The following is a 12,878-nucleotide window of genomic DNA, read 5'->3' on the forward strand; positions in this document are numbered from 1 at the left end:
GACTTTTTCTTGTATGCATCACCCTTTTCAGTTTCTTTGCATATCTTAGAATATTTTCAATGAAAAGTGGAGATTTTATATAACAGTTTCAGATTCTGTTTCATCTCTTCAGGATAATTATTATTTCTGCTTTTTTGTTTAATGGCTTGCCTGGATTAATTCTGTGAAGTCTACTTATCCCAGAGCCTACAGCCAATGGTGTATCTATTTTTTTTTTTTTTTCATTTTCTCTTTTAAGTCTGGATTGCTAGGTGTAATGCATGAGTCAGCACAGATTAGTGGCCAGCCAATTATTGACGTGAGGCTGTGTTCAAACACATTGAGCTATTAAGACTTCTATTCTTTGTCTGTAAATCAGTGTGGTGTTTGACAAGTTGAATGTCATTTCTATTTTTGCTCCTCTATAGGTAAGTTTTTGTTTCTTTCTCCTCTAGCTTCTTTCAATATATTTTTTCTGTACATTTAATTTTCTAATCTTGAAAATAATATACCTAGGTGTAGTCTTTCTGAAAATCATCCTGCTCGATGTTCTCCAAACTTCTTGGATCTGTGGTTTGGTATCTCACATGAATTTGGAGGAAATTCTCTGGCATTATTGCTTCCAATATTGCTTCTGTTCCTTTCTTCTCCTATTACTGTTCTCTGGCATTCCCAGTATGTGTGTCCCTTTTTTCTTTTTGCTTTTCAATTTTGGAAGTATCCTTTTTCATAGTTTCAAGTGCAGAGATTCTTTCCTCAATTGTTTCCAGGCTACTAATAAGCCCACCAGAAATATTCTTCATTTTTGTTTCAGTGTGTCTTGATTCATTCCAGCTTCTATAACAAAGACTGGAGAATTATAAACCATAGGTTGGAAAGTTTGTAAACAACAGTAATTTATTACTCACAGTTCTGGGGGCTTAGAAACTCAAGGTCAAAGCACTAGCATATTCATTGTATGGTGAGGGCTCACTCTGTTTCATAGATGGAGGCTTCTCGTTGTGTTTGCACATGATGAGAGGGGCAAACAAGTTCTCTTGGGCTTCTTTTAAAATGGCACTAATCCACTCATGCCCTATCATCTTCTAAAGATCCACCTCTTAATACTATTACATTGGGTATTAGATTTGAACCTGTGAATATTGGAAAGACACAAACATTCAGACCATTCCACAGTGTTTTTTATCTTTGGCATTTCTTTTTTATTCTTTCTCTCCATTTCTGTGTTTACATAATTAATATGTTCTTTCATGTCTTTTTTTTCCATTGAAGACCTTAGCACATTAATCAGTTTTTAAAAAGTGGTATAATTCCAGCCTTCCTGCCATATCTGTTATTCTGCTTCTCATTCAGTCCCTTCAAACTGTGTTTTGCCTTTTAGTGTATTTTATATATTTTTTTCCTGATGGCCAGACATTATGTACTGGGTAATAGGAACAGCTGTAAATAAGCCTACAGTGATGTGATGGTGAAATGTTGGGGGGAAGAGGGGAGAATCATTTTATAGCCTTAAGATCAGGTCTCTGTCTTTTGATGAGCCTGTGGCCCCTGCACTGTGAAATTCACCAGGGCTTCTCAGTCCCTCCCAACCCCTCCTCCTTAGGGAGGACAAGATGGTTAAGAGTTCCTCAAATGGAAGGCTAGAGGGAACTGGGGTTGAGTAAATTTCCTTTCTCCATATGAAAAGCTGGAGCTGATTAGAGTTGGGTCTTTTCCTTCACCCAGGAAGGTTAGGTTCTGATAAAGCCCCAGCAGATTCGGCTTTGGTAAAATAAGTTCTCCTGAGGACAGAACTTGTTAGGAAGAACAGAATGTTCTGCTGTATTTTAAAATTGTTACTTTTTCCCCTGCCTTGCTGGAAGCCTGCGGAGATTTTCCTCTGATATTCACTGAGAACCTGGTAAGGCTCCTGGAGGGAAATCTCACAAAAGTATGCAGGATCTAGGACTGGATCCTACCCCCCAGAATTCGATCCCTCTAGGACTGGATCCTCGTGAAGTTTTTACCTCTCAGGCTTGTCCACACTGAGCCTCTAGCAAGTCATTAATTATAATTCAGGTTTTCCTACTTCAGCACTGATTCCCACAGAGGTTTCCGCTTGTGGGTTTCTGCTCAGGTAAGCTGTGGTTCTCTGGATCCACCTGTCTCTCTCTCCAATTTGGTGTCAGTGGTTTCACCTGTGACCTCACTTATCCGAAGGGTTTAAGAACAGTCTGCTTATTCAGTTAAGATTTCTACTTGCTGTTAGGATGGAGTACTGATTTCTAAGCTCCTTAAAACTGAAAGTCTCTCAGATTTTTAGTAATGCTTTTGAAAAATTCTCTACAATACTCTAGTTACAACTGTTCTCTTTTTAAATATTTGCACACTATAGTTTTTCTACTTTTAATATTAATATTTTGTGTTTATATTTTAAACATGTCTTTTGTAAAATAGCAAAGTTTGATGAGGTTTAAGTCTGAAAATCTTTATCTCACATGGGGCATTTGTTCTACTTAAACAATTCTTTAGGGGTGCTTTGGTTGGCTGAATAACTCTTAACAATTATTTTTCTTTGAACGCTTTGAAGATGATTCCATTTTTCTTTCTGGTTTCCATTATTCTGTAGATAAGACGTCTTTTGGTCTTGTTTATTTGGTCTTATTGCTGTTCTTCTGAAGGGAATCTGGCCTCTCTTCCCATCTTTACTGCTTTTAATATTCTTTTTTGTGTTTGGCTCTCAGCCATTTTAGTATGATATATCTAAGTAGGAGTTTATTCTATTAATCCAGCTTGATGTTTGTTGCCCTTCTAAAATAAGTAGACTGATATTTTTCCTCAATCTGGAAAATTTCCTATCTTTATTGCTTCAAAATTCTCCTCCTCTATGGGTCTCAAATTACACTTTTGTTAGAATTTTTTGCTGTATTTTATATGCCTCTAATGTCTTTCATTCTCTTATAGAAATATTTTAAATTTTTTATCTCTAAGTATTTTCTTATGTATCCTTGGAATACTTAATTTCAGTTGTATTTTCATTAGAAAGTCTATTTCTTTTTATGGTTTCTTACTGTCTGGTTAAATTCTTCAACTGTCTTTTTATCTCTTTGAACCTACTACACCTAACCCTCTGAGGTATATGCCTAATAACTCCATTGTATGGAATACTTATGGTTCTTTTTCTACTGTATATTGTTTCTCTTATTTTTCAATCACATTTTTGCATTTTTATACCTAGTTATTTTCTATTGACTGCTAGATGCCGTGCATATAAAATTCAGAAACAACTTAAACCATATATTATGTTTTCTTCCATAAAGTATTATGTTTGCTTTGAGCGGGCAGTAGTAAAACTTTCGAAGCACCTTAGTCCAATCAGACGTTAAGATTATTTGAAGCTGGGCTCTAATAACCACAACTGCTAATTTATTTTATTTCTAGTCCTAGGTTGTAGTCCTAGGGATCCCAGCTGAATATCTTCAGGAGTATAAGTTACCAGGCCTTCCATTGGCTGACCTTGAATTCCAATGTTCCTTAGTTCAGTGAGGTCGTTGTAAACAATTTTCAACTTCTTGGCCTCTCAGAATACCGGCTCTTTTTCTAGAACTAAGAGATGCCCTAAGGGGAAAATTAGCCTTAAAGCTCAGTCTCACATCTCTGGGTTCCTTTCTCCTTTTAGATTTTGTCTCATAATTCTTTACTTTCCTGTAAGTTGCTATATGATTTCAAACAATTTATTACGAAGATTTTTGTCCAGCCTTACTTGTTTTGGTTTGCATTACCTAAACACTAACTCCCAGAATATTTTGTTTTCACAGTCTTGAACACGGCTTTCGTGTTAACAGATAATTTTCATTATAAATGTACAACTTTCTCTACTCTTCCTCTCCCTCATGTCAGGAAAAGAAGTGGTTTCATATGAAATTTCAATCCACTTTCCTGTTGCGGGTTCTACCATTCCCCCCAAGAGATATGTTGAAATCTTTACCCTTAGTACCTGTGAACATGACTTTTTTTGGAAATAGTGTCTTATCAGATGCAATCAAATTAAGATAAAATCATTCAGGTGGGCTCCCATTCAGTATAATTAGTGTTCTTATTAAAAGAGAAAAAAAGACAGACACAGGGATACACAAGGAGAATGCCATTTGACAATGAAAGCAGTTTGGGTTGATGCGTGTGCAAGCCAGCGAATGCTAAGGAACTCCAAGGGCTGCCAGGAACACCAGAAGCTAAGAGAAAGGCATGCAACTGATTTTCTCTAGCGCCTTCAGTGAGAGCCTGGTCCTGCTAACACCTTGATTTCAGACTTCTGGCTTCTAGAACAGTGACAGAATAAATTTGTTTCGAGCCACCCAGTTTGTTGAACTTTGTTATGTCACACTTAAGAAATTAGTACTCTCCAGTTCTTGCCCCAAATAATCTCTCAAAATACTAGGTTGATAAATTGAATATGGCTTCTCTCTTTCCACCTATTCTATCCTTACATCCCCTTCATAGACACAAATAGATTCCCTGTCACCAGCTGGTAAAATTTGTGGTGATTTTTTTTCTGCTACCTTGCTTTTCTTGTCTATCTTCCATGTTAACACTCTTCACTCATTTTTTAAAAATGTACATTTTTTATTTTGTATATACCAGGGAGTGTTTATCTTTTTGCTATGGTACCAAGTTCCCTTGTGTTCCGCTAGAGAGACCTCTCAGGACAAAAGCATCTGATAAACTTACATTTATCTGTCAGGAATAGACTTCCTCTCTGATGTATTTGCATGCACCAAAAGTGGTGAAAGGTAGAATTTGAAGCACAGGGAATAGATAAGGTATATTTGGGTGTGTTTACATTTTTAGTGTTTTGAAAATTTGACTGCTGACCCACAGCAGGAAATGCATTTTATGTCATAACTGAATTCACATATGAATACATATATGCACAAATATAATTGAAAATATACTTTGATGCAATAATGCTTACATTATAAGGTACAAATCTACTTTCTATAATTTTTCAGTTAACAAAATGCAATTTGAGAGCAATTACATTGAGTTCACAGTAATAAATTAGAATCAAGAATTTGAAAATCACTGTTGATGTTTTCTCTATGTACTTTGTGATGACCATTGTGTGAGATCCCATGTTAGTGAATCCTCCATGTTAGTGAAGCCCCCAGTTAGCGAAACACTATGGTAGCTAAGCAATAGAAAGATCAGAGTACAGGTGTGATAGCTCACTTCTGTAATCTCAGCTTTGGGGGCAGATTGCTTGAGCCCATGAATTCAAGATCAGTCTGGACCAACATGGCAAAACCTCGTCTCTACAAAAAAATAAAAATACAAAAAATTAGCCAGGCATGGTGGCGTGCGCCTGTGCTCCCAACTACTCCGGAGGCTAAGGTAGCAGCATCAGCTGACCCCAGGAAGTCAAGGCTTCAGTGAGCAGTGATCACAGCACTGCACTCCAGCCTAGGTGACAGAGGGAGACCCTATCTCTAAAACAAAATACAAAAAAAACCCAAAAAAACAGGAAGAGTACATCACTCTCTCATTTGATCTTCTGATTCTCTTCAGGTAAATCTTTGATATTTATAGTATCTATTTCCTTCTGATTTCTGATATACAGGAAAAAGATATATTTGCAAGGGTTTTAGAAGAGATTTCTGCCTGAAGGCAGGGTGGTACTTCAGTCACTCTAAAGATGATATTCTAGCAGAGTAATCTATGACTTCAACATCTGCTTTATTTGAAACCCAATCGTTTTGTTTCCTGTCTCTTTGTTGAGTCAGAATTAAATTCCATGAAGGGACACAAAGACCTACCTAACCAGGTAGGTCTTTGGTGCTGTATTTTTCCTTTGTGTTTGATAAAGCCAGTCACAAACTTATTTCTAATTTAAACCATTGAATCTGATAGATGGGCAAATTCTAATTCAATTATAAGCTACATTCTCATAGAACTGTTGGAGATCAAGTATGAAACCCAACAATAGCATGTTCTGCTAAAGAGGGCAGCGTGCTTGCTGCACTATTGCTTGTTGCTTTTCTGAATGGCTAATATCACAGGTTCATTTTCACATCGGTTCTTCTCTCCACAATTTGGGGCATGACAGGGAGCAATTAGATAAATTGTTTTTGAAAAGAATTAATGGCAGGTGCCATGCTTGTTTATTGCTTTCTGCAGCCTTCCGGAGTTGATGCTTTTTGCCTTTAAGTATTTTCACATGTAGTTTTCTATTTGCCTTGAATTACTAAAATATACTAAGCATATTTCTCCAAGGACCTGGAGCCATGGCGTAATAAGCTCCTGCTAATAGCTTGAAACTGTACAGCAATCTAGTTTTAAAATACAACACAAATCTTTATCTAAAAGCAGTAACACCTCACTCTTATGTTCACAAAGTATGTTTTCACATTTCCTCTTGCGATGCATAGGAAGGGGGGAAAAGCTACAAGAGAAATGATGCATTCTGGGCAAAGAGCCAATTTAAAAAGTCTGTTCTTTCCAGTTTGCTGTCACTTGTCGTGCTTAAACAAAACACGGAGGAGAAAAAGAGAAATTGGCTTCAGTGTAAATGTCAACATTCTGATTAAAGCAAACACAAAGCATTCAGAACTCTTGACAAAAAAAATTAAATTGAATTATGAAGGGTATGCAAATGAAGGCCTTCCTCTGTATCATTACCAGGACTTAGGCATCTTGTATTTTCTGTCTATGCTGGAGAAATCTGTGCTGCAGGACAAGGTGTTGAGTAACAGGGAAAGGAAGGTGAACAACACACTTCCCGGCTCATGACAGCTGGAACCTACCAAAATATGGTTCAGAAATAAGCCTAACACTTTGCAAACACTGGGGAAGGTTAGAAAGCTGACAGTAAGGCCTGGTGCTTTTAGTCTATTGTCTTGCCAGCTAAACAGGTCGTCCCCCAGGACACAAACCCCAAAAGTATTTATTTAAAAATTTCAAAAGCTGTCATTTGTCAAGCGGGAGGGCATTAAGGAAACTCATATTAAAAATGCAGATATGTAAACGATAGTGTCAGTTCCTTCCTATCTCCTTTAACACAGACCTTAGAAATTGAATTGTTTGAAATTCAGTTTGAAAGGGCTCTAGCATGCATCCATGATATGAAATTTTCAAGGTTGCATAATACATTCCATTTCTGTAATTAAAATTAATGGGAAATGAAAAATAAGTGGTGTGCATTGGTCCCCTTTCCTGAGGGGAGAATATATTTGCTGTCTTGGATGAACATACATGGTCCTGTGTTAGGAAGCTGTAGTGTGTGTGCATGTTTGTATCTGTATATAAATAAGGTTTTATGCTAACTGTGAGAAAAATTTTATTGCCTTTCATTCTTCATTCTCCATGATCCCCAGCACCATTGTGTTCCTGAACTATACCTTTGCCTGCAATTTTACAATTGCATTCTGACTTATCACTGTTCCTGTCTCTCCCCTCTCTGGTTATTCTGAAATTGCTTCCAAAGTTATGGTGTGTTCTAAGCATGTTATTTCCAACTCAAAAATCTGAAATGGCTACCCAGTGCCTATCAGGAAAGCCCACACCCTAGCCTGTCACTCAAGACTTTCTCAAGTGGCCTCAAACTCACTTCGTATTCATTCCATAAATATTTCCTGGGTAGTTACTCAATGTCAGTCATTTTACTTTTTCTTCACCTTCTTGCCCATAAAATTCCTACTTTTGCCTCGTTTATTTCTCTCCTAACATGCTCTGTGCTTTTCCATTTCTGCAAACTTATTCTAGCTCTGCCCTTTCCTTGAAAGGACCTCTCAACATCTCTACCTATCAGACCACATATTTCTCAAGGCTATATTTAAAAGGTGCCCCTTTCTTGAAATCTTCCCTTATTACCATGCTTATGAATGGCCTTTTTCTCCCTATTACTTTTATAGCATTCTATTTGTAGCCCTTGGAACCCATTAATACTGCTTTGTATTAGTTATATATGTATATGCTGTATCTGACCTAAAATCTTTAAAGGTTTGTTTTATACATCTTCATGCCCTACACAAAATTAGCACATTAGGAGGACTGAGATACCAATCCAGGTAACATATATCACCTACCAATCATCCACTTCCCTTATCCATAAATAAAGACGATTATATATCTCTCTTGGGGCATCATGAAAAGTAAAGAAGATAATGTTTGTAAAACAGTGTATAGTTTGAAGTATTAACTATAATTTGTATTCCAATTTTTATTGATAAAATATCCAGATAAATAAGTGAATGAACGCATAAGTAGACATGAAAGCAGGAGCTCCAAGTATTTGCCAGACACTTTTCATAGACTTATAGAATTCTCACTATCACCTTCTAAGACAGGTATTAGAATCTTGACTGTGTAGACAAGGCTCAATAGGCTATATACAAGTAACCAGTCTGACTCCAAAGCCTGTGCTTTTTCTCAAACACTCAGGAATTTATTCTTTGGGCTGTCCCAAATACTAAGGGAACTTTGTCAAACTGGACACAGGGACAACACTCCCGGGCTCACTATGGGCCCTTCCCCCACCCTTTGTGTTAAAATAAGTTAACTGCACCTTAGAGGACCATGCATGTTTAGTTTAAACCCAATCCACTGCCCCTTCTCATTCTGCCATTGCTTTTTCAGACTCAGTGCTGTCTAGCCTTTCCCTAGATTGTGTTCTACTATAATACATTAATTAATCTTTTTAACAATCCTCTAGGCTGCCTGTTACAAATGCAGAGTCCTGGCACCATTGTAACAAATGTCCCAGGTGATGTGAATGAAACCTATCCACAGGCTACACTTTGCAAAATAACGCTATTTTTCAGTCAGTTTCAAATGTCTTTAGAGTATACTCTACCCCAATCACAGGGGAACCACAGAAGTTTCCACACTATGTGGAATGAGGCTCCTAATATTCTGTAGTATAGAGAGACTAGAGATTGTCAAATGTTACTCTCCATTTTCAGAAAAATGAGACCAGAAGAGAATTTAATTGGATTTAGCATAACAAATGAAGGCCAAAAATAATTCTTAAGGTGGTTTTTAAAAGAATTCTCATTCATTCCTTCACTGATTCAATACTATTTCCTTGAGCCTAGACATTGGAGAAGGTGAGGGTTTGTCCTCATCACACCACACCATCTTCCTGAGGGGAACTGCACAGTTAGTGAAGGCTTTTTCTGATCTGTGTGTTCAGATTTGGGAATGATGACTTTTCGTTGTTGTTGTTGTTTTCACGTGGAGAAAAATACATGTTCCTTGCTTCAAAGTAAACATTCTGGAAGCCTTTGCGATTGTTCAGATTTCTTTAGAGGCCTTGATGCCACTTACCATTGCTTTTTAGGCTGCAGGGAACATAATGAAACTGAAGTCTCTTGTGGAGCTTTTATTCCTCTTCTTTCACACTTAACAGAAAGCAATAGGGGACACTTGGGCCACCGATGTCAGTGTCATTTAAGGGTCTGCTTTGGTGTTATTCTTAAGAAAAATAGCATTGGATTAATATTTTTTTTTTTTTTGTAAACAGATGTTTTGCTCAGAAGAGTCTGACATTTTCCATTTATCTCCTCCTCTCCCCTCTCCTCCCCTACTCTCCTTGTCTGCCTTTTCTTCCTCTGGGCAGAACAAAGGCCTGAGATTGAATGGGGTCTTCTCCTGATAAAGCTTTTGGCAATGGCTTTAGAACTTTGTTTGATCATGGCCCACAGTATGAAATATACTTTACATTGTTTACATTCTAGGTGTCAATGTAAACACAGGGAAACACATACACACTCATTTTTGTACACCTATCAGACAGTTAATGTGTGTGTGGGTGTGTGTGTATATATATAAAATTTTCTTTAGACATCTCCCACTTCCAAATATAACTTTGAAATTATCTTATGTTATTTTGTCTTTAGCAGTTGGACCTAATTTTTGTGTGGAAACACACTGTACATATAATTTATTAAAGAATTCACTTTTCTTGACTTTTTTTAACTCTTTGTTCTCAGCCCAAAACACAGCATTTTTACCTCAAATTTCTCAAAATCCTAAGCAGCCAGCACCAAGACAAACAAAAACAACAACAAAACCAAACAAATCTTGGCCTTATTAGATCCCTATTAGCCTGTTTCTTGTCCCTAAAAACAGGCAAACTAAAACTTTATTTTGTGGTATACAAGTAGAGGTTGTTAGTGGCTTCCAACAATAAGTTCTGAGAAAGATTCCAAGGCTATCCTCAGGCTCCAGTGAAAAGAATATGGGAGTTGACAGATCTGCTAAGGAAGTAACTGTTGGACTTTCCAGAAGGAATGGCATCTGATATGGTTTGGCTGTGTCCCCACACAAATCTCATCTTGAATTCTCACATGTTGTGGAAGGGACCCAGTGGGAGGTAACTGAATCATGGGGTCAAGTCTTTCCCATGCTGTTCTCCTGATAGCGAGTAAGTCTCATGAGATCTGATGGTTTTATAAAGAGGAGTTCCCCTGCACAAATTCCCTCTTTGCCTGCTTCAGTCCATGTAAGAAGTGACTTGCTCCTCCTTGCCTTCCACCACAATCGTAAGGCTTCCCCAGTCATGTGGAACTGTAGGTCTGTTAAACCTCTTTTTTTTTTTTTTTTTTTTTTGTAAATTGCTCAGTATAGGGTATGTCTTTATCAGCAGTGTGAAAACAGACTAATACAGCATCCTTTGTCACACAGCTTTGAAGCCCTCTGGAAGCTCAGCATTGGACTCAGATTATGAGCCATCAGGACTGTATTATGACTTTAAGGACTCAAAACACTCTTCCTGCTTAAGTGTCCTCCCTCAATTAAAATATTTTAGTTTTTTTCATAACAGTGTTGGTATAAAGACAGATATAACTCAGGCTGATATATAATTGAATATTATTAATGTTATTATATTTGATTTTTCCTTTTGATTTTAAAATAAACATTGACACATTTTTAGGAACTCTGAATGTATGGCAGTGCCTAGCCACTGCTCCTGTTGTCTGGATGGATTGTTGGCCTAGAGTCTCTTATAGTGCAAACTGTACTTTGTGATTCAAAGCTGAAGCAAATGACCTATTTATCCTATGAGTAGAAACCATGTTCTAATTTCTAGAATAATGAAGATGAGCTTGTGTGGGTACATCCACTTCTTTTAGTTAATAGTACAAATTTGTAGTAGGTTATTTTTAGTGGCTGTGGTAACATAACTGTCTGGGACTTGGGTTGCAGATCCCTGTGCCTAGGGTCAGGGCTAAACCTTTGAAACCTCAAAAAAAGACTGGAGAAGTGTATTAGTCAGAGTTCTCTAAAGGGACAGGACTAATAGGATAGATATATATTTGAAAGGGAGTTTATTAAGGAGTATTGACTTACACAGTCACAATGTGAAGTCCCACAGTAGGCTGTCTGCAAGCTGAGGAGCAAGGAAGCCAATCCGAGCCCCAAATCCATAGGGAAGCCAACAGTATAGCCTTCAGTCTGTGGCCAAAGGCCCAGGAGCCCCTGGCAAACCACTGGTGTAAGCCCAAAAGTCCAAAAGCTGAAAAACTTGGAGTCCAATATTCCAGGGCAGGAAGCATCCAGCACTGGAGAAAGATGGAGGCCAGAAGACTGAGCAAGTCTGGTCGTTCCCCATTCCTCTGTCTGCTTTTATTCTAGCTGCACTGGCAGCTGATTAAGATAGTCCCCACCCAGATTGAAGGTAGGTCTACCTCTCCCAGTCCACTGACTCAAATGTTCATCTCCTTTGGTAACTCCCGCACAAAAACATCTAGGAACAATACTTTGCATCCTTCAATCCCATCAAGTTGACACTCAATATTAATCATTGCAAGGAGGAAAGAGGTGGTTTGGAGAAGGGTTTTATAAAGTTTGACAAAGATAATGTGTTTTGTTTTAAAAATTTTGTCCAGAATCACTTTTCTGAAGAAAAAAGAAAATACATACATACATACATACACACATATATTCTACAAGTAATGTTTTTAACAACAATATAAAGTAAATAAAAAGACATTCATAATTCCAATAATTTCACAGAGGTCTAGTTGTTTGTATGTTAACTATAATCTTTAAGAAACGTATGCATATATGAATATATAAATATAGAAAAATTCTAACAAAAAATAATGGCCTGTTATTTATACAAGTTGTTCTGCTACTTGCAATTTTATTGAAGAATATATCGTAGACAATTTTCATATCACTAATTCTTTAGTTAAGATACCATTCTTAATTCATGGTAAGACAAACATTTGTTGAATGAACCCTTTGCCTATACACATTCAGCTTTTCCTTAACTGTTTGCTAATACAACCAGCTCTGTCCTAAACTTTTATAGCCTGTGAGCACAGCTTTTGCATGTCTGCATTTCCTAAGAACAAATTCATAGAAGACAAGTTCTGAATTAAAATTGTTATATACTTCAAATAAGTGACTCTTTATATCTTTAATGAATTATCTATTCTAGTCTAGATCTCATTTTTATTACATTTTCTTGATTAGAAAACATATTTATATAAAAAGTTAATCCTATGATTGTACATACTGTAAATACTTGTGCTAGTTTCTTTTTGAAGTTTTTTTTTTCACAATTGTTTTAATTTGTATTTGGAAAAACCTATCCATATTTACTGATTTCCTTCTTTGGTGATAGTAACATATAAAAAGCACTTTCACATCTTAATATTCAATTATTTTAAAGTTTAAAAATTGTTTGTGATTCATTTTGGTGTAATACATAAAAAAAGTAAAATGTTAGGATCATACTTTATCTGTTTATTAAAAATTATATTCCTATTTTTGTTTCTGTTACTAAATTCTGCTGTGAAATATGACTGGTTTCCAGACTTATTTTTCATTTATCTATTTGTCTGTATCTGTACCAACATCATACATTTTTAATCTTTAAAGCTATAAAAAACATTTTGTCATCTAATAAGACAACC

This window comes from Symphalangus syndactylus, chromosome 1 (assembly GCF_028878055.3).
Source record: "Symphalangus syndactylus isolate Jambi chromosome 1, NHGRI_mSymSyn1-v2.1_pri, whole genome shotgun sequence".
Classification (NCBI taxonomy): domain Eukaryota; kingdom Metazoa; phylum Chordata; class Mammalia; order Primates; family Hylobatidae; genus Symphalangus; species Symphalangus syndactylus.